Genomic DNA, 22,428 nt, shown 5'->3' with positions numbered 1-22,428 from the left:
GCACCTCAACACCAGATGATGATGATGATGACCAGATGAGCTGTGTGCAAAGCTGCTTGGCGTGCCGCTGACTGGCCCACCTAAGCCCCCCACTCAACGCCACTTTCCTGTCCCCACCAGCAACAGAAAGGACACTGGAAAAAGGGCAAGCCTGGGGAGGAAACAGTGCACTCTCTGTAAAAGAAGCACACCCTGGATTTGCGAGGAGTGCAAGATTGGGCTCTGTGTTCAGCTGGACAGGAACTGCTTCAAAGACTTTAACTGCAGCTAAAAAACGCCTGGAAATGAAGAGTTACAACAACCTGTAGCATGGACACTGAAAGCTCTAGGCCAGGGGTCTGCAACCTGAGGCTTTTTCATGTTTCATTGTTGTAGGTCTATGAAAAAGTTGAGGTAGCTCAAAATTTCAAGCCAACATACTACATACATAGTAGATCAGTTTTGAGCCCAAGTCAAATTCTTTAGTTTTGAAAAAGTTTTACCAGCTACTGATCTTTTGTTGAGATAATTTACTTTTTCTTTAGATAAATTTAAATATTTGAATTTTAGAAGCCCCAAAATGTTGTATTTAAAAAATTATAGCATAAACCATTTAATTTTACGGCAACAAAAGAGTAACAAATCAGGTTCACAGTTAACTGTGACCAAATTTTGACTTTCTCTAACTTTAACTTTTACTATAAATTAATTAAAAAAGAATAGTAAATTATCTCAACTGAAAATCAGCAGAAAGTTTGAAGAAGTTTGAATTAGGCACAAAACTCAAAAATCTATTGCAGTATGTTGTACACTAAATTTCAAAAAAGTGTTAATATTTAATCAACTAAAATATCAAAGACTGTGTCTATGGCTCAGTGTCTTTTTCCTCTAAATTGTGACGGTAGCTTATCTTCTTGAGTCTCAATAAGCTACAGCTACCAGAAAAAAAAGTCTTGAGGGAAAAGAGAATTTAATAGTTGCGGCTCCAGACAGTTTTTTTTCCCCCCTTTTTGGCCAAAAATGGCTCTTTTGACTGTAAAGGTTTCAGACCCCTGCTCTGGGCAAACAGAACTGCTTGACAAAATGTGAAATAGGTTATGTTTCATTTTTTATCTCAATTTTTTTCCATATTACATTTTCAGTTGTTTATACAGAGAAACCTGCTGAAAATTCAAATCCATTTTTTTTTTTTTTTTACTTTTTTGTTATTTTACACTGTTTTAAGCATTTATAACATTTAATAACGACAAATGCTTGCCAGATTTTTAAAGTTATATTTTTCCTGAAAAAAGGGGCAAAATAATTTACACAAAGGACATTTTTTACACATTTATTTTAAAAAAAGACAAAAGACAAGGCAGACTATAATATATTATAATTATGACAGTGTATAAACAGTTAAAGAATTTGGGTATGTGGATAAAGCACTTGTGTCTTGGACAGTTCTTGGCCTGCCATTCATGATAGGGCATTGTTGGTGTCATGTTTCCAAAGTGTCTTTGGTAGTTCATGAATGTGAGGTCAGAAGGATGCTGCCATTGTCTACCATTAGTTCCAGGTGTCTGGTTGGCCACATGGGTCATCAGCTTCATTAACTCAAATCATAACGTCTCATCCTTCTCCTGGATTCTCATTCATGTGTCTGTCAACTGAACGGAGACGCATCTGTTTGTCCCGCTCCAAGTCCACCTCGCTGTAGTAGATGACCGGCCTTCTGGCAGTGCTGACACAAATGGCAGTGTAAATGCTATTGATACAGATTTTGTGTGCAGCCGCTATTCCTGGTTTTGACCAACAGAGGTCGCACTTTTATTTTCATACCAAAAGGGACTGTTTTGGTGCACCGTGTCCGCCCACCCTGTATCCGTGGGCAGCAGCTAGCAGATCGGAGATGATGGACAGCCGACATGTTTGTCACGTTATTGTTTTGGCAAAAGATAAAGAATTAAGTTAAAGATTAAACCCCCCTCCCATTTCGGAGCTGCAAGCGGGCAAAGTGGTCAGTACAATTTTATTGTGTAACTTTATTTCAACTTTTGTATCATTTTATGGACTGCGTATATCGAAATTCATTGTTATATTGTGTCTGTTTGTAGTTCTACGGCGGTGATGGTGGTTAATGGTGCTACGTGAAGCCAGCCAGACTAGCTATTTTGAAGGCATCAATAAAGCTAAAACCACCTGTATAAAGAACCGGAGTCCTCGCATGTTTCGAATGGGAGCACAGGCAGTCTGGCAGACTCTGTCCTCCTTTGGGTTGAAAATATCTGGCAGAGGACGTGCTGCTGTTTTACTGCTTGATGTCTCCTGATTGGGACATACTACAACCAACTTCACCTTAACTTAGAGAAGTAACGTTGTTTCATAACTGGCATCCAATGTTGACTCCTCTTCAAGTATGGACTGACACTCATGGACAGACTGCAGCACACCTCCGTGCACTTCCTCTGACACCTGTGTACTCTGCTCACTGCCATTTAACTTTACAGTGACATTGTAACACATGAAGGAGTCCTTTCCTGTTTTAAGGTCCTTCATGTAGGACATAAAGAAGTTACCCTTATCCTCCTCTGTATGTTTGGAAGTCACGTACATTTCTTTCTTAATCTCCTCTCATTCTTCCTGCACTTGCCCATCTCTGTCTTGAATTTTTTTCCCACACGTACCAGTGGGAATTAAGACTTGCTGGTTTTTAAATATGCAGTTATTTGGACTTTTGCGGCTTTCAACATTGTCCATCCCTTACGAAAGGAAAATATATTTACCAATATATTACTTGAAATATATTCTAATATATTCTAATATATTAGTTTTCCATTGCATTTTCCAATATATTAGAAATATATGGAACAATATATTGATGATACATATATTATACAATATATTATATATTTGTGCAATATATTGCAATATATTGCAGAATATACAAAAAATATTTCAATATATTGAAATATATTAAACCTGAATATATAATATGTGTGTTTATATATCCCAAAGTATATGCAATTTTATATTTATAAATATCCACCATAATGTATTCAGATTTATATGGGAAAATGTATTAGTAATATATGTAAAGATATAGTGTCACATATATGTTTAATATATGGTAGAATATATTTTAAATATATGTAAAATTATATGGAGACATATATGAAATCTATGTACAGCTACATGTTCAATATATTGTGGAAAACATTTTATATATGTAAAATTATATGGAAACAAAAACATGAAATATATGTACTGATATGTGTTCAATATATTGTGAAATATATTTTATATGTATATACTGTATATTGTAAAATGTATGCACAATATATGTATACATATATGAAAACATGCACATACAATGTATGTACATATATGGTGATATATACATTATGTACATGTAACATCTAAAATATATGAATACTTAATAAATATGCAACCTGCAATATGTGCGCAAACCTTTATACCACATATTAACACAGGCTGGGTAATCTATCAAAAGCCACCTTTATTTTCTTTTAATCAGGCACAAATACCGAACCCAACAGTGCAACATTTTTAAAGAATGCCATTGAACAGAAAATATACAAATATAAAAATATAAAAAAAAATATAAATTATAAATAAAGCAATTCGAATGACCAATGTCTATTTCAAATTTTCAGCAGTGCTGTTATAAAATATAAATAAAATATCTATAAACAAAATGCACAAATAATAATGTACAAACTTTCAAAGACCTTTTGGAACTGTGGAAAAGCAAAGAATAAATTGCCAAAAGAACAGTCTGTTATCCTGGTTAGGAGTCCATCTTGGTTCTTCACTGATTTAAACGACTTAAATCAACCATGTTTCTGCGCTTTACCTGGTGTCTTAGCTCACAGATTCTACTGTTGATAGATTTTCTGACATCAGCTTCCTTGGCCGTCGGAAATTGGTTTACAACAGCATCTGTGTAACAGAACAGCAATGATGATTAGGCTACTCTCCTCCTCTTCACTCCTCCTGCTGCCCCTCTTGTTCGCAAAAACCGACCCCCTTCCCCCGCCTGGCTAGAGATGCAATCAAAACTGGAAAGCACTTGCTCTGATATGGGGGTAGAATTGTCTCAAAAAGATTTATATATATCCAAATTAAATGTACAAATATTCATACATTTATAAATATACAAATACAAATATACAAATATAAAAATTCCATTTTGGAATCGTTTGATTGTGTATTTGATTAGTTTTTAGGAGAGGGAGAGCTGTACAGTTCACCTCTATTATGTGCGCTGAGCAGCAGGCAGCTCAGCTGCCCGGCACTCAGAACAGCAGGCACTGACAATTATAAGTAATGTACCTACTCATATGACTATAGGGATTATGGCAATAGGTGAATAATGTATATATAAAGAACAATGTCACAGTAGCATTTGTATTTCATAGATGCATGTATTACCTCAGAGGGGCAACCACAAGCTCTGAGGTAAACATTTAAATCATTTGATGTTTCCGAAGATAAACATGAATCAGTGTTTTCTATCACTTGCACTCAGGAAAGAAATGAGAGAGACCAAGATTGATACGCCAAACCAGGATCTGGTAAGTCATGAACTTTAAACATGGAGGTCTTTATCAATATCTTAAACTATGTGTAGCCTACGAGTACAATTTGGCTATGACAATATTGTTAGTGATCTTGCAATATGCTTGTTTAGACTGTGGTTGAGATACAGATTTTGGTCACATTTGTTAAAGTCATTACATTGAAACTATTCTCTCTTTTGTTTAGCCAAGAGCTCATGCCAGTTCGGATGCCTGCCACGTAAGTGAACCATCTTCAGAAAGACTATCAGGAACTGCAGAAGAGGTCAGTGTAAGTTTCAAGTTCTGTAACACTTTAAATAGTAGATCGGTTATTTTCAACTAAGATATTTAAGGCAGAGCGGATACAGAAAAGTCACCATTATAGAGCACTGAGGCACCGCTCAACAATGAATGGGGTTTAAGTGTTAGTTAGCAAGATAGTTGTGATACATAATGTAACTCTTCTGAAGATGCTGTCATTTACATTACAGCAAGTATAATATACAAAAGACCTGCACAGTGTGAGGGAATTCTGCGTGATAAGTGTTTAAGATTGCAATGACAATATTACTTTTTATAAATGAAGAAGTAATGTCTAGCTATACAAATACTGTCTGCTTTAACTATGCTAACATGGGCGCCAAATATTGATGCCAGGCGTTATCCGGTAATTACCGGACTTTGACTGGTAAAATCTGCTGAAGTCCGGCATTTTTTAACACCGCCGGTCAAAATGTCCAGTAAAAATATTCCTTCCAAGCACAATTTGAATTTTAAAAAAAGGCAATTTCCACGTGTCATTTTATTAAAAAACAACAACAAAAAAACCCTCATTTCCATGAGGCTGTTCAATCAGACAGTGACAGATCTCCCTGTAGAGCCTAAGTGTCATAGTTGCTGTCAAGGTGCTGATCCTGTGACTGTCATTATACGGGAGCTGTCCGTGGTCCGCTATTTGACTCCTCATTACTCACTGACGCACAGTGCAGGATTTTATAATCAGTTTTTGTAAACAGTCCACTCAGATTGTTACACAACTGTACTGTGAAGATAGAACAAATGTTTCTAAAACCAAATTATTTCCATTTTAAATCGGTTTATCACGTAGAGCGACAAAGATTACATCAATTGTGAATACACGCTCACTTAGCAACAGGACTACGTTTTCTGACAGGCTTGCAGGTGAGTAGACTATATACATGTTCTGCGTCATAGCGTCTGACGTTACTTTCTAATCTGCCTGCGGAGCACACATGCACGCGTGCTTCGCTAAGACAGCAAAGGCGAATTTATGAATGGGAAAGAGAAAGTTCTCTCACAAAATCATGTTGATATGTATCATTGCACATTTTTAAATGGTTATACGGCAACTCGGGACGTTTTCTAGTGGGTATACAGTGTATGCCTGCGTATCACGTAGACTACACCACTGCTACCACCCTATTTAAATTCAGTCCGCACGAAATTTGACAGGCAAGGGCTGGGCCCTTTGTAAAGTATACCACCCGCCTTGCGGAGGCCCAGATTTAAGCTCAATAAATTCAGATAATATTTGACCGGAATTTCAAACATTTGTCCGGTAAATTGAAAACCTGCCTGTCACGTTGTCCGGTGCCAATTTTTTCTAGGGGAAACCCTGATTGATGCCCACTTGAGATGAAATCATGCACAATGTGTTTGTGCTTTGGCAGAGGGGTGGAGTACACCACTGCCAGAGAAAGGTGTGCGCTGGATTTACAACACTTTTTTTTAGGTAACTGATGATGATTCTGAACCTTGGGTTCCTCTCAGTGGACAGGAACGTGTATCAGGAGCAGAAGACTCTGTAAGTTTCAACTGTGAGGTGTTTAGTAAAAACAATGTAGGTTACTCTTTAGGTATGGTTTCAACTTTTGCAAGATTCTGGCCGGTAGCACCAACAGTATAGAGCAATAACATATTTGATTAATGCTGGTATCGACCTAGCCAGCTCAAGTTTTGTTGAACATTTTGGTTTGAGCACAAAGTGTAAATTGTATTTGTGTGTTCAGAGTACTTAGTAGATTACATAGAACATGCTACATCCTGTTGGTGGCTGGTGACTGTGCATGTGACAATGGTTAATCAATACTTTGTATTTTTTTCTTAAACACAGAACCTGAATGAAAACTCCTCTCACTACAACTTTGACAGTGGCTCTGAAGATGCACATGACATCAGCCGCATTGCAGTGAGTATAGTGTACAGTACATTTCAGCTTTTTTTTTCTTAGACATATCTTAAGAACTACTGTAGCCATGTTACATTTTGGTAATATGCAGGTTGGCTTGATTTTTATTTTCTAATCTGTTTCTTTAGTTAACTGATGATGATTCTGAACCTTGGGTTCCTCTTAGTGGACAGGAAAGTGTATCAGGAGGAGCCGAAGTCTGTGTAAGTATCAACTTTGTGGTGTTTAGGTGAACAGTGTATTCTTTAGCTATACTAACTTCAGCAAGAATCCGACCTATAGCAAAACGGACAGTGAAACTCTAAAGCCAGGTGATTGGATACATAATATATGTATCCAGAATGTATCATATTATGATAAAATCTGTGTTTGGGGGATCATAATTATAATTATAGTACATTAATCAAGACTTTTTATTATTATTTACAGAACCTAAATGAGAATTTCTCTCACTACAACTCTGACAGTGGCCCTGAAGATGTACATGATGTCACTCCTGTTGCTGTAAGTATAATGTACAGTACATTTCATGTTGTATTTTAAAAACATCTTAAGAACTAGTCATGTTACATTTTGGTAACATGTGGGTTGGCTTGATTTTTATTTTCTAATCTGTTTCTTTAGGTAACTGATGATGATTCTGAACCTTGGGTTCCTCTTAGTGGACAGGAAAGTGTATCAGGTGGAGCCGTCTGTGTAAGTAACCCTAATCCATTGTACATCTTTTAGGATTAAAACTTACCTACTGAGTGAACTCTGCTGTTCTCTCCTATCAAACATGAAGCAAAGTGCTACACCTATCTTAAATAATTTAAAATTGTTATATTAATCCTCTTTTTCACTTCACTCTTTCATGCCTCACCCTGCATGATTAAATGAGAATATTTTTAATGTTTAGGATAAATATAGGCTAATCATTTCATTATGATATAAATAATAGAGAACTCAGAACAAGAACACACGTTATTGGCAAAAACTTGGCAAAGACATTCAAAGAGTTCGCTTAATCAAAACAAACAACAACAAAGTTACAATATAGTTTTTTTTTTTCTTTCCTCCATATATAGAGCCTGTATGCTGACTGTGGGGATCAAGCTTCACCAAATACCAGTAACTGTATTCCTGATGATGTGCATGACAGTCTTGGATCCATTATTGGAAGTGAAGAAGAATATTCCCTTTTATTGGAAGACAGTCCTGATGAGTCAGTAAATGAGGAATCACATCTTGGAGAAGTCAGTCATGAACAGTTTCCTCTGGAAAATGAAGAGCCACTTTACACTGGTTCACGACTAACTCAAGCTCAAGTTTTTTACTTATACTTTCATTTGTTTTGAGACACGGACTCACAGGCATGGCTCTCTCTGATCTCCTAGATTTGATCAATATTCACTGTCCAGAAAACACAAAGTTAACCTCAAAGTATCTGTTCTTAAAGGAGCTTAAGACAGTAGAGATCACCTACAATATCACATATATTGTCCCAACTGTGAGTACTACATTGGTGACCAGGATAGTGAAGGACAATGTGTTGTATGCCACACAACATGGGATAAAAACAGCTCGTTAAAGAATGGAAACTTCTTTATATACTTACCAATCCAAACACAGTTGGAACATCTTCTTCAAAGGGAAGATATTGCACATTGTCCCAAGTCAAGAGATGGCACATGTAATTCTGAAACTTATGAAGATATTGGAAGTGGTAAAATGTACGATAATCTGTACAAAATTGGAGGCCCGCTTCACTGTACTCATGGATACTCCTTAACACTCAACTGTGATGGAGTGCCTGTATTCAAATCATCACTCTATGGTATTTGGCCATTATATGGGATTGTAAATGAGCTTCCTTATTCTGTGCGCAAAGAAAATGTTCTACTTTTTGGCTTGTGGTTTGGTGATAAAAAGCCAAATGTTAATACATTTTTAAAGCCGTACAGCTGTACAGGTTGCCATGGTGACTGACTGAGGACCCACACAGCTGCTATGGCTTGGGAGGCAATTTAGAGTGTATTTCTAGAGAAAAGTCCCTCTCAAACTCCAGTCGTTTAACAAAAAAACGTAAATGCTACAGCTAAAAGCCACATACAGTGAGCGAGAGGACGAGAAGCCGAACGCGAAGGTGCAAATTTTATTTCTGTGGTGTGAAAAATGAGGCCAGCAGAGCGATGGAAAAAACAGGGATCATCTGCTTTCTTCCAGAAATGTTGGCTCTCGCTTAACATGGGATCGAATGGGGCGGCCAGTTGCACTTGTTGCCCTTTCAGATCCTGCTGAGCCCAAACCATTTGTCCGTTGGCTTCGGCGGTCACACCTCTGTGACCGGCACGGCTTTTCCTACAAAATCATGTAAAATTTGTGTATGTAGAGTGAACGGTGTGGCCATAGCGGCAAGTTAAAGAGAAAATTTCTGGATGATTTTGTAGCCGCTCTCCACTCTAGTGATGACATCACCCACTCTAGCTCTAACGACCGCACGCAATACACACCCATTGTAAAGTCTGAGAAGAGATGAAAATTTCATGTTTTTTAAACTGCTGCTGTGGAAAACCTAAAAGAGATATTGAAAATCTGAATTAGTGACTGAAAGTCCACGGGATTGTACGCGTTTGAGAGTTGGAATGGAGTTTCTACATGAATGTATGAGTTCATGGTGACAGGGTGAAGTCGAGCGAGTTTGAAGGATTTTCTCATTGACTTCCATTATAACAAAGTTTCAGAAAACAGTGAATAATTCTTAAAGTTTGAACGGGATTAAAAAGTTGAAACAAACATAAAAAGTCAGCGAAATGTTGAATATTTTCCAGTTTGAATGGAGTTTCTAGCTGAAATGAATTGGTAGTCAGTGTTTGAAAAAATTCCGTAATTCATTTTCAATGGGAAAGCCGTTCGGAAAAAACCTGGAATATCTCGGAAAGTATGAATGTTATGGCTTAGAAAAGTCATAGCGCCATTGTCCTAATTCAGTTGAATGCTTTGACTTTGAATAGTTTGAATCGGTTGAAGTTTGTGGAACAAGAAGCGTTACAAAGTTTTTTTTGAATGGGATTTAATAGGGATCGGAATTTTAATGTGGAATTTTTTTCAGAAAATATGAATGCTATGAATGAAAGCCTTCCGAGCAATAATGTCCTAATGAAGCTGAATAAGGAAAACTTCGGTTGAAGTATGCTGAAGTTACACAATGACGAAAACGCGGGGGAAAAATAATAATAACTAGAAAAGCAATTTCTGAAGAAATTGCAGGTGTGAATGCCTCAAGCTGAAGCCAAACTGCAATGCCGCCTTGAATAAAATGAAGTCTGAAAGATTCGAATGTGTGAATGTTTGTCGAAAGGCTGACGCCACACCGAATAGCTGCCTGCGTGATATAAGAGGTTTGAATTATGTGAAACGTTTGAACGCTTGTAGAAAGGCTGACGCCACACCGAATAGCTGTCTGAATGATATAAGAAGGTTTAAATTATGTATAATATTTGAATACGAGTTAAAAACTTAAAGTCACACTGAATAGCTGCCATGAAAATAGAGCATTTGAATTTAGTGAAATATTTGAATTCTTATTTGAAACATTGAAACCACTCTGAATAGCTGCACTGACAATGAATAAATATTTGAATTATGTAGAATATTTGAATATTAGTTAAAAAGTTAAAGTCACACTGAATAGCTGCCATGAAAATAAATTAATATTTGAATTTAGTAAAATATTTGAATTTTTATTGAAACACTGAAAGCACTCTTGAATATTAAATAATAAAGAATTTTGGTAGTAGAAGAACAAAGGGTTTGAATGCTTGCAGCATTCACACCCAACTAGAGTGGAATTTCAGCGGCATACTTTTGAGATAGAAAAAAAACACCACCAACCGGTCGCAAACCCGCGACTCCCACATAACAGCGCACCACAAATGCCACTACCCTACACCAGTACACATAACAATGGCTAGACTTTCTCATACAAGTAAGCATCGCATATGATGCTATCGTGATACTGTATTTTGTTGATGCTGAGGATACATTGTCACAGCAAGGACAGTACACGGCAGGGAGTCCAAATAACATACTTTTGACTCGAAAGAGCATCATTAACCAGTCGGGAAACAACTACAGTGTCATTTCAGCGACATACTTCTGAGTCAGAAAAAGAGCATCACTAACCAGTCACGAACTCTAAACTCCGACGTGACAGCACAACTAGAGTGACATTTTGGCGACAGTCTAACACACAAACAACTGTCCCACCACTGCACGTGAGAAAGCTGGCAAGCATAGGTAAAATTAGGGTAATCCCTATGTTTTCACAGTCCTATATATATAGTCATATACATGGTTCGAATTACGGGGGAGCTGAAGGGAGCTCGGCTCACCTGAAAAGGGCATGAGCTCCTCTGAAAGCATCATCTGAGCCGTTTAGGGGGAGCTCAAAAAACTGTCCATATTTGTGTTACAAATTTCATCATGGATTAAAGCTGGCATCCATCCGCAACATCCTGAGTTACAGCGCGGAAAACAAAGGAAGAAGACCCCAGGCCGCTATGGTTGCTCCGGACATAAGGTAAGAATCAGGGAATTACTTGCTTGGGGTGTGCGTTTGTGATGACTGGTATTGACATATGAGTCTGTTCCCGAACAAAGATGCAACGGATTTTGTCCTAATGAGATTGACTCAATATAGTGTTTATTGTTTCAGCACTGTGGACAGCACTGTTTGTGTGCCTGACTGGAGGCCACTTAATTCGGTTTCTTAACATGCTTGCCCAGTGGTTGTGAAAAGAACTTTAAACCCTGATTCAATTTTTCTTTTCTTTTTTGTAGCAATCCACAGACAGAAGTGAAACGTCAGGAAAGTGAAGGGACAGCGACAGAGCGACAGAGAGTGAAAGGAGGAGAGAGAGAGGGCTGACGCTGTTTTATTTTCATTTATTTCGTTAAAAACAAGTTTGTTAAATAATGCTCAGCTTTTTGTTTAAATAATGGGCTGTTCTTGAAGGGGTGTTAATGAGAAGCAGAAAGCTGTTATCTGTATCCCCCTTGCTTTCATGATTTTGTGTTTGTTTTCTCTGATTGGGCTATTAAATGTCTTCATTGATTCTTATGTTGTTGTATGTTATTTTGCCTCTATGAAATGTTACTGACAGTATTAACTACCTGTCATAGTAATAGTATAATGCTGCGGCCTTATATGTATGCGTGTGCATGTGACCAGTTAAGTGGTTGTGTGCACAGGAAAGTAGTGCTCCCCCAAAAGCCACTGTGTAATTCGAACCGTGGTCATATAAGAATATGTACTTCTGATTATGCCATGCACTGTCCCTTTAAAGCCAAGGTAAGATGAAAACAGACTGAGCGTACACTATCAATGTATGACTGTATCTAGGCATCTAGACGGTTTTGGTGTGAGCTGCAGAGTTTTGGACATGTCGGCCGACGAGACGTCTGTCTTCTCTCCAGCATGATGGAACCAGACGACACTCGGCTTGTGGTGCTCATCCAGCTCCATTGTCTTGGAGAGAAGGCAGACATCTCTATGACCGCCAGCTCCAAAACTCTGCAGCTCACAGCAAAACCGTCTAGATGGAGCATTACAGGTAAGAGGAAAAATATGTACTTTTGATTATGCCATGGACTGTCCCTTTAAAGCCAAGGTAAGATGGAAACAGACTGAGCGTACACTATCAATGTATGACTGTATCTAGACGGTTTTGGTGTGAGCTGCAGAGTTTTGGACATGTCGGCCGACGAGACATCTGTCTTCTCTCCAACATGATGGAACCAGACGACACTCGGCTTGTGGTGCTCATCCAGTTCCATTGTCTTGGAGAGAAGGCAGACATCTCTATGGCAGCCAGCTCCAAAACTCTGCAGCTCACAGCAAAACCGTCTAGATGGATACACAGCATTACAGGTAAGAGGAAAAATATGTACTTTTGATTATGCCATGGACTGTCCCTTAAAAGCCAAGGTAAGATGGAAACAGATTGAGTGTACACTGGATGTGGCAGCACGACTAGAGTGACATTTTGGCGACAGTCTAAGACACAAACAACTGTCCCACCACTGCACATGAGAAAGCTGGTGAGCATAGGTAAAATTACGGTAATCCCTATGTTTTCACAGTCCTATGTTCCCACATTTCAAAGATTTTTTTTTCTTCAAAATTAGGGTTAGGGTCAGGGTTAGACACAGACACACACACACACATACTTTTCTCTATTATACATTTAGATTACTTCCATTACTTGGAAATTTGGGAAGACAGGGCTGTGGGGACATAGAGCTGTGGGAACATAGACATGCCCCTGTAAAATTTTAAAAATTTAATTTATTTTTCAAAATATGATAATAACAATCATTACACTGCTTTGTTAGATACTAAATTCTGATTGGCCAGAATTGGTCAGCATTCTGAGGCACATTATGTCTATATAGGACACCATTGCTATGTATATTAGACTGTCAGTTCTGATCATTGACTCTGTCTTAAACTATTGTTATTTTTAAATAACTAACCTTGTAATAGAAATGATAATGTATAGTGAGTGGATCATTATGATTGATCATATCTATCTATATCCAGTGGTGTGAAGTTAGACCAGAACTATTTTACCAAACAGGAGACTGCCTCTTCCAGCAAGAGGGTCAAGGGGTAAGGAAGGAAAAACAAAGCAAAACCAAAACACACACATATTAGTGGGGGACTGCAGTAATATCAGTCAATACACAGGATAGAGCATGGTTTCAGCAGAATAAAGATACATCAGAACTGGGGTTGTAAATTTTTCTTTAGTTATAGATATGATTGAATGAACAATTGTTTATAAAGAACATTATTTGATAAAGATTTAAATGATTAAAAGAACATATTATTTATAAAGAACATTAATTGATAAAGATTTAAATGATTAAAAGAACATATTATTTATAAAAAACATCAATTGATAAAGATTTAAATGATTAAAAGAACATATTATTTATAAAAAACATTAATTGATAAAGATTTAAATGATTGAAAGAACATATTATTTATAAAGAACGTTAATTCATAAAAAAACAATTTAAATGAACATCAATAAAAACAATAACGGGGGGGGGGGGGAGAGAGTACAGGAGGTCTTTTCAGTCTTTTACTGAAAAGACCTCCTGTACTATTCCATCTGTGTAGCACAGTGTGATCTTTTGTCCAGGTATGGTGACCGCTGGGTTTTCAAATGTGGTCTCCCACACGCTTGCAGGAACCACTCGTGGGGTCTCGCTGGTGTCCAGCAGCTCCACCTCATCGTCATCAAATGTGATACCCAAGACTGTTATATCCACAAGCCCAGAGAAAAGCTATAGAGAATAAAGACATGATTTAGTCATTACTACATGGACTACTGATCTTAAATGATGTCAAGTAAGATATAAGTACTGAAGGTGGAATCAGTACAATACATTTTGTCATTTACTTGCCTCGACCTCAGTCTGTGAGGTGCTGTGGATGGCCTTGCCATAGGGGGGTATATTTTTGGCCTTCATATGCGTCAGTTTGAGTGGCATTCCGATCTCCACATTGGTGATGTTGGCCTCCCGCCACAGTATCACTTTCATATCTGTGTCTCCCTGCAATAATGAAAAAGAGTTTACTTGCTGCCAAAATGTGATTGAGACACTTGCATCTATATTTAACTCTATTAATGTGACTATTTCAGTATGTATGATATTTACCAAAACAATCAACATGTTTTAAAAGTAACAATTAAGCTTCTTTCATGAAGGGAGCATCATTTTAATAATTCCCTACCTCCCTCAGACGCACAGTTCGCACAGGGTAAGGAAGCCCCTGTGGTGGGTAGATTGTCTGGACAGGATCGATCTAAAAAAGACAGAAAACACATTAAATCATCAATGTACTGTCTAGACGGATACACAGCATTACAGGTAAGAGGAAAAATATGTACTTTTGGTTATGCCTGGACTGTCCCTTTAAAGCCAAGGTAAGATGGAAACAGACTGAGCGTACACTATCAATGTATGACTGCATCTAGACGGTTTTGGTGTGAGCTGCAGAGTTTTGGACATGTCGGCCGACGAGACGTCTGTCTTCTCTCCAACATGATGGAACCAGACGACACTCGGCTTGTGGTTGCTCATCCAGTTCCATTGTCTTGGAGAGAAGGCAGACATCTCTATGACCGCCAGCTCCAAAACTCTGCAGCTCACAGCAAAACCGTCTAGATGGATACAAAGCATTATGTGTATATATTTTAGTCAGAATGCAAAACTTTTAATTCTAATGTAGAATTTGATTGTGTTATGAAAATCTCCAAAAACTTACATGTGCAATTGAACCCCCCACAGCGTCACTTCTTTTGAGTCTGGCCAGATTAACGTCTTTGCCTCATGCTCGAGCTCCTTCGACACAGGGATGTCGGCACACATGTATATTTTTGTGCTTTTTGTGCACAGGAAGTTGTTGGGGCCGTATTTTCCCACTTCATAACCTCTGAATATATACGATCTTCCTACTTCCACTTGTGTTGTCAACTCCTTAAACAATGTGAATTTATAGGCAGCTTGTCCGTCTGAGACAGCTGCCACAGTGTTTGTGTGCACACTGTCCGGCTTTGCTTTTCCTCCACGTATTGTCCAGTGTTGGACTTTCTTCATCTGTTTAATTGCCATTACTTTTAATTTAATTGATTTCATGTTTGTAGTTGCAGAGCCCTTAAACCTTGTTTGTGGTTGCTCCATTCTGAAACAACAGACAAGAAACACATGGACACACAAATGGTTTTATAAAGCAATGCAGTATTAATTTAATAAAATAATAAACACACAATAACATGTTAACCTGTTAAACAGTCAAAGCAAGTGTGTAACTTTTAGTAACATCTTTGATATTAATGGCTTATTCTATGGTAATGCGGACATTAGCATTTTTAGTTTAGGATGACTTTATAATAATAAAAACATACTTATGAATAACATATTCCATTTCTGCCCATAAATCCTAGTAAATATTACACACTGCACCTTCAATAAACTCTTTATGAGGTGATGATATTGCACACTCCGTACACTAGAAGGCGCCATGTGCCTTTCACGTTGGTTAGTATCACACTCTTAAACAAACAAAGTACTGCACTTCTGGATCAGTTTGAGCTGCAGACAAGAGAGGCAGTGAGACCACTTGGGCCTTGTTCACAGATGGAGGTGCATTCTGCGTGTTGCGGCTGCATGCATGCCTGTTGCATGTAGGGACTGAAGCTATGCAAGATAAAACTACGCAGGTAAGACACTGAAGTAACTGTAGCTTGCCACTTGTTAATGTTCGGTTAAGGCGACTGTAGAGTGAAGATGTGGTGTTTACAGAGCTTATTCGGACTCAAATGTTAGGAGAACGGTTAAAGGGGACATATTATGCAAAATGCACTTTTTCAAGGTTTTCCAGTGAAAATATGTGTCCCCGGCCTGCCTTCAGACTCCCCTGATATGAGAACAATCCTCTCTCTCCCTCTTTTGCTTGCTCCACCTTTCAGTGAATGTCGGCCAAAACGCTCCGTTTAGATTTGTGCCCGGCTATGATGTCATAGCCGGGCAAGCGCCTCCTCTGAGCCGGAGACACTCCCTGTGCTGCGTGTCTGTGCCGCCCACTGAAAACCTACGAGTCCGCCTCCCGGTCGCCATTTTTTTCTCCGTAAACGCTACACAGGCAAACTGAGATGTTGAAGGCACAAGGAAAGCACAACAAGTCCTCTGTTGTTGGCTGCAGGAACGAGCACAAATGTCTGCATTTACTCCCGTCATATGACCCACAGAAGACCCAGTGGATTAATTTATTAATTTTATTTTTAAGTAAAATGTCCTCACAACACCAGTAAAGTGTTGCGTGTGTGTGCGGGTGCTAACCATTTTACTTCGGACTGCTTCTTCATCGACGGTCAGTACAAAGCAGGATTTACTTCAAAACTGAAGCTCAAGGATGGATCAGTACCGACTGTGACATAACTGCAGACATGGCAGCGGTAAGTTCTATCATCTTTATGCTGCTTTACTGTGTATTTAGCCGCTCATCCTGCCGTTAGCATCGCGGCTAATATGTGTAGCATCTACTGTGTGCTCACACGCTGGAGTATAATATTGAGGGAGAGTCATGATAATCTGTGTGAACGTTAAGCCTCATATGAAGCCAGTTAACTAAACAGAATAGTAAATTGGATGCTGGTGACTGTTTTTCATGTCAGTTTTTGTGTGACTTCATGCTGCTGGGTTTGTGTTATCAGCTCTGTTGTTATGGACGCTTCCTCTCTCCTCTGCCTGCTGTGTAACTTAGATTAGCATCAAGCTGCTAACTGTCTCATACCTGAAATGTGTAGCGACCTGCTGCAAAATCAAGCCGAGAAACTTGAATTCAGACTAAATCAGGCGTTGTGATTAGCGCAGGTATGCAGTTGTGTTTATCTGTGCTTAGAATGTAAGAACCAAAATAATCAGAAAATAAGTTTAATTTCTCCGGTTCAACAGCTTCCTCACCAACACCACCCCCTCCTCTATTCAGTGTTTACGGTGCTTCAACACTGATGCGCTAAAGGACAACAGTACAGTAACAGTAGTCCTGCATTACATTACAAACAACACAGTGGGGGTGCAGGACATGCAGGAGGAGGAGAGGGACACGTCCATAATGACGACTGTTTTGCTTTGATATCAATACAATTCATAAAATCATGTGACTACTCACTTTTTACTCACAAAAATGTCATTGTAACAATGACCAAGTCACACTCATCAGCTGTTATTATAAATATATTAGGCAATAGCAGTGTATGATTGCATATATTGTCTCAGTGGCATTTGAAAGACTCTTGGTGTTTCCATTTCTTGGAATGCTGTGCAGGTAAATGAAAGTGTGGTTACATTTAATTTGTAAAAAATATTTACAGTTGTTCATTATTTACATCTTTGATTTTCTCTGTACTGCTGTACTTTCAGACTCTGCCTGGCTGTCATGTATTACAGTGAACCTGCTGACAAACCACACATCACATCTGGTGGAGACCAACTCTTCAAAGTGCACTTCCCAAAGACCATGAGAGGAGCCTGCAGAACAAAACCAGTGAAGACTGAGCCCATGTTTTGTAAGTGTTACATTCTTTTATTTGTAACTAAAATTAAGTCATGTACATGTTGTATTTACTGTATCACTGTAACAGTTGTTGTAAAGGTTTCAACAAAAAAAAGAAATAAAATAGAAAATTAATAACTTATATAAATACACACATAAACATAATGCACTGACTTTTTTGAAGTTTAAACAAAATCTTTCTGCAATATTGCACAGGATATGTGGCCGACTTAATGGACCCCATCTTTGAGAAAGTGTTTCCGGACCCGGTGCCAGACAGGGATGAAGATCCAGAGGACATGAGTCCACAGTATGAGGAGCCAGACAAGGAGAAGGTCATCGCCAGCTGTGTGTCCTGGTTCAACTAAGAGGAGGTCTGAATCCAACATAGAGGCCCTGGGCGTCAGGAAACGTGGTGCCAATCCTAAGAACCAGACAGGCTTTGACAAGGAGTGACGAGGAAACCTATAGGCTGATACCTGTAACGAATGAAACATATGGAAAAGATGTCCAGTTAACAGTTTAGCCTCAAAAACATCAATCTTTGATGCGTCAAAGTTTTTTTTTTTCAAATGGATTCAGTGAATCTTTCAGTTTACTGTCATGGATGATAAGTACATCATTTGACATGTTATACGATGTGATATATGCGATTCAATAAATGCCTCACAGTATGTGTAAAACTTATGTTTAATGTTTAATATGAACAGTATCTGTTTATTTTGGGGTGTGCTTCTCCATTCATGGTGTTTAGTGAACACTAATGTTATGCCAACTTAAGTAATGTAAAGCAAACTGTAAAAAATCTGACATATTTATCTTCATAAATACAACTAACAATATTGTGAAACTCTTTTCTGTCAGTGTCATGAAATAAACCCTGACAGGATGATGTGGGACCCTGACACAAAACAGAGGGTCTTACTTCATTCTGAAGAGGTTTATTTTACAATACTGACCTGCTCACTGTACATTATCCTGCTCAATATACAATGACTTATCACAATCAGATATACTTTATTGATCCCAGGAGGGAAATTGGTAGTGTTACAGTTAAACTCATTCAAGGAAGACTGGAATATAAGTATATACATATATTTCTACAAATATAAGCATATAGAATATAGAAATTAAGATAAAAATATTCTGTAGAGATAAAGCTTTTAAGAAATAAAAATAAAATATTAGTTAACATGTGCATTGTGAATTAAACTATATACAACAGTAGAAAAAAAAAACTAAGACGTGTAAGAATATGTAAACATGCATTTGTATGTAAGTGATGTACAACAATATATACAGCAGTGGTACACATACTAGTGTAAAACAGTATGCTGAAGATAGGGACAAGTGTTATAGGATACATGTATTATAATAAGAGCATTGGTTGATTTAAATGCTCATATAAATAAATTCATCCAGAGTCTATTCTAAGATTTGTTGTGAGCATATCCACAAAATTTAGAAAAATGTAAATATTTCAACAAAATATTAGGCCTATGAAATTCAAACCTGAAAGACATTAGACAAGCTGTGATGGATGAGCAGGAAGCTTTGGCAAATTTCAAATACATAATATAGGAACAGGTAAATTGTTGCACATTATGTGGAGACGGAGCACAGTGTAGTTTACAAACCACTGCACACAGCCTTGACGTCTGAAAACTGATGATAAAATGATAATAAATTCTAAAACAAGTTCAGTATTATGATTAAAAAAATGTGGCTACATAAAGGACTATTTTGATAGTCATCTCTGCAGAGAATATTGGAAAACAAAGATAATTATTGTCAGCAATCGTCAAAATATGTTAGTAATTGGGACACCTGTAACACTTGTAGAGGTCCTTTGAGTATTAACGTGTCTCACCGGAGACATGACGGTTAACTATATTCACAAATTATAATGTCACTTATTCGCCAAAATTACAGTTAGCATTAGCTACCGAGCTAGTTACATTTTAACGTTGTACCAACACACACATCGACTAACTGTAAAGAATCAAGACACACAAAGTTGTAGACTTACCATTCAGACACGTCCGGCAACATCCGCAGTGTTTGAATTTCTGCAGGAGCCTCCTCTGGATCAAAATTAGATGTTTAAAATCTACCATGTCTGACAGCAGCCATGTCCGTCATGGTGTTCAGCGTAAACATAGCAGGCAGGACCGGCTGATTCAAGCCACGCCCACCACCAGAGAGGGGCGCGACTAGTCACAGCTCATTTGCATTTAAAGCTACAGGCACAGAAACAGCTCGTTTTGAGAGAGGCTGAAATAGAGGGGTATAAAGACACGCTGATCTGCATGATCCGAGTGGTGTTTTATGAAACAAACTTCGAAAGCATGTTTTGAGGACCTCTGAGACCTATAAAAACTTATCAGAAAGGGGCATAATATGAGACCTTTAAAGTAAAAGTGCATAACTGTTCTGAGCCCCTCCATCCTCAGCCTACTCCTCTTCGTGATTGCTCCACATATATTCCCCCGGTGTTAACCCATGATTTACAGAATGTGTCCCTTTGCATGCAAGGCGTAGGAACAAATCAGCATGAAAGTTTAGGACACAGCAGCTGTCTGAAATCCGTGCAGATCAGTCTAATGAAGTCTCCGTTGCCTGAGAGAGTGTACTTGGTCTGTGGGAATAATGCTTATAGCTGTGTGCCCTACGATGACGCTTCTGGAACATGTTATCTGGCCTATCTAGTCCCTTTGATTAGAGAAGTAGATTTGTCTGAAATAGCCGCATTGTATCCCCCTTTACATAAACACAGGAGGGAGTTGTCTAGCCTCCAACGGGTAGCAGGTATCATTCTCCCCTTCTATGGTGTCTATGTCACTCAACAAGAGCTTATATCCCTGTCCAAAGTGCTAGAAAACCACCTTAATGTCTCTAATAAAGCTATGTTAGCAGAACACAAGGAGCTGCAGGAAGTAAAGACAGTGGTGTTGCAAAATCGTATGGCACTAGACTTGTTACTAGCTGCTCAGGGTGGAACCTGTAAAGTCATCGGTACTGAGTGTTGTTCTTATATTTCAGATGCAACAGCTGAGATAATGGATATGGCCCATGACACCACACAGGGCCTTAAAGAGTTACATGCCACTCACGGGTTTGAGCTAGGGGATTTCTCAAGCACATTCGGGTCCTGGGGATCAGGTATTCTTAAGCTTCTCACCACCGTAGTAGTGTTTCTTCTTCTCCTCATCCTCATTGGTACATGCCTGGTCTCCATCATTAAGTTAATCATTCGTAAATCTACCAGAACCATTACACAGGCCCCCCAAACTGTGGTTAAGTATGATAATGATGATGTCACTGTGATGTTTTATCCTGGTGTTGAACAGTGGGAATTTCCTTATTCATTTTCGGATGACAGTGGGTGCAGTGAAGATAACAGGTAAAGGTGAAACACTAATGAGCTACAGGTAACACAAGGGGGGTTGGGATGAGTGTTGTAGGTCTTGATCGAATCTATCTTATTCTTGATACTAATGTGATTATAATGCTATATGTGTGATCAAAACGTGTTTTGCAGAATCCAAATGAGTTTGCATGCTGTGTGAATCTTTACAGGACTAGTTTAACTGAATTGTATCTAGTTCGCAATATAAACAAAATAAATAAAGAAAGAAAGATATTAATAACAATCAAATTAAACAAAAGGCTATAAATAAAAATTTGTATTATGTTTTTCCATAGCAATGGTAAACCTTTGTCTCTTCACATATTATATGTGTGGTGTGTATAGGTATTTGAAATCGAAATGTCTTATGAATGAACATGTTAGTCTCAGGAACTTTAAAACACAGGCATGAGCACTTGCTGGGAATATAATTCCATTCCAGGAATAACATCTACAAGGAAGGATTCCATACCACCATCATCGTGACGTGCTAGTAACCTCTCCATGGTGGTGGCCCCCAATGTCCGTAAAGTACACGGGGGTCGAAGACTCATCAGTGCACTTACAACAGTGTGATATGATTGAAGAACAAGGTTTATTATGTGACATGTATTCATGTATAAGTGACTGTTGTTTCTTGATTGAGATTTTGTTTTGAAGGATGCTTATTGTGTTACATGTGTGTTCATATCATTTCTGAAGGCGTTCCCTCGGGTACTAGGCTCATTGACAAGTAAGGCAAATTCGGGTTTATCTATTGATAAAAGGGGGGATTCTGTTGTGGAATTTGCCTCACTTGCTTCACTAGCTCTTAGATTGTTCCCTGAGTCTCTCTTTATATGGGTGACAATGCAGTCGTGAAGGGTCCAGTCATAGGTCATCTAACCTGAACAGGCACACTAGTAGTTGGTCACTCTGCACAACTACAGTCCACAGCTGCACAAGTAGGAGAGTAGTGCATCCCCCAGATACTTTCTCCTGAGGTCCCAAGGTTATGGCTTATCGGGCAGACAGACTGTCTCCACATTCTCTAGCAGGGCACAATACATGAGCAAGGCCGACAGATACAGTGATTTAGAGCAAAGAGGTGCATAGCTTCTTGTTTTGCACTTATGCCCAATAGAATTTGTGTACACATAGATAGACACATCAGGCCCAT

General features: G+C 38.4%; 3 long non-coding RNA genes and 1 pseudogene across 3 annotated transcripts in view; 2 read left to right on the top strand and 2 right to left on the bottom strand.

Moving 5' to 3' along the window:
- Positions 1 to 22,428, top strand: part of LOC146304304 (uncharacterized) — a 439,321-nt gene that overhangs the window by 185,090 nt on the left and 231,803 nt on the right. The window lies entirely within an intron of this gene.
- LOC146304309 (uncharacterized) lies at positions 712 to 2,517 on the bottom strand (annotated as a pseudogene).
- On the top strand, positions 16,175 to 18,543 carry LOC146304308 (uncharacterized). Its single transcript, XR_014769374.1, has 3 exons — positions 16,175 to 16,760; positions 17,728 to 17,873; positions 18,077 to 18,543. It is a non-coding gene; the product is annotated as an uncharacterized LOC146304308 (long non-coding RNA).
- Positions 18,077 to 19,974, bottom strand: LOC146304307 (uncharacterized). The gene is made up of 2 exons (XR_014769375.1): positions 19,890 to 19,974; positions 18,077 to 18,339 (listed from the first exon to the last, which is right to left on the bottom strand). It is a non-coding gene; the product is annotated as an uncharacterized LOC146304307 (long non-coding RNA).

The sequence above is a fragment of the Lutjanus erythropterus genome, unplaced genomic scaffold (genome assembly GCF_056507025.1).
Source record: "Lutjanus erythropterus isolate fLutEry1 unplaced genomic scaffold, fLutEry1.hap2 Scaffold_155, whole genome shotgun sequence".
Taxonomy (NCBI): Eukaryota; Metazoa; Chordata; class Actinopteri; order Lutjaniformes; family Lutjanidae; genus Lutjanus; species Lutjanus erythropterus.
The sequence above is the reverse complement of the archived record's forward strand: the minus strand, read 5'-3'. Positions and strand labels throughout refer to the sequence as shown.